Source organism: Rhinoraja longicauda, chromosome 39, assembly GCF_053455715.1.
Source record: "Rhinoraja longicauda isolate Sanriku21f chromosome 39, sRhiLon1.1, whole genome shotgun sequence".
In the NCBI taxonomy this organism is placed as follows: Eukaryota; Metazoa; Chordata; class Chondrichthyes; order Rajiformes; family Arhynchobatidae; genus Rhinoraja; species Rhinoraja longicauda.
The window spans coordinates 4,790,584-4,791,576 of record NC_135991.1 but is presented as its reverse complement, the minus strand read 5'-3'; positions in this window follow the sequence as shown (position 1 = coordinate 4,791,576).

Genomic DNA, 993 nt, shown 5'->3' with positions numbered 1-993 from the left:
TTTGCAGGATATCTGTAAGAAGAAACTTGGATGGATGAGAGTATAACGCAAATCGTCTCTCAGCGATGGACAGAGTGGTTAGAAGATCTCAACAAGATCTCGGAGTTCAGAGTGGACCGTGTATGAAGCCTACAAACTTTGGTCGAATCAAATTTGCACAGCTGCATCACGTTTCTGACGCAAGTGAAAGTGGTTACGGTACTGTTTCGTATTTGAGGTTGGAAAATGATGACAGTGAAGTACATACTGCGTTCTTATGGAAAGGCCAGAGTGGCACCATTGAAGCAAATGACGATGCCCAGATGGAGCTTGCAGCCGCAGTCTTAGCCGTTAGAATTGACATATTGCTGCACAAGGAGCTGCAGCTTGAGCTGGTGGAGTCTACTTTTTGGACCGATAGCATGACAGTGATTAAGTACATTAATAATGAAAACAAACGTTTCGTGACCTTTGTAGCAAACAGGGTCTCTTTAATAAGGGATGCTTCTAAGGTATCACAGTGGAAGTATATTAATACCAAGGAGAATCCTGCGGATGATTAACAGCGGACCGCTTCTTAAGTAATAAGAGATGGATCAGCGGGCCAGAGTATCTCTGTAGACCAGACAGTGAATGGCCAAAGTTTAAGCTGGAAACTAAAATCCTTACCAATGATCCGGAGGTCAAACAAGACATTGTAGTGAATGGCATTAGTAAGGATTCGCTGGATTCTACAAACTATCTAATTACTTACTTTTCATCATGGAATAGATGAAGACTGTGGTGGCTTGGTTTCTTAAATTAAGAACAATGCTTTTTGCAGTTGTCTCGTAAGAGAAAGAAAATTCGGACTGCTATGAGTAGTTTGAAACGGATCCTGACAAGTTGAAAGTCAAGGTGGACACGAGAATATTTACCTTTATTTCAGGAACGTCAACGATGGTTGAGAGTGAGAAGAAATTTTATTCCAGGTGATATTGTTTTGGTGGTTGATTCTACTGCACCCGAGGTTCT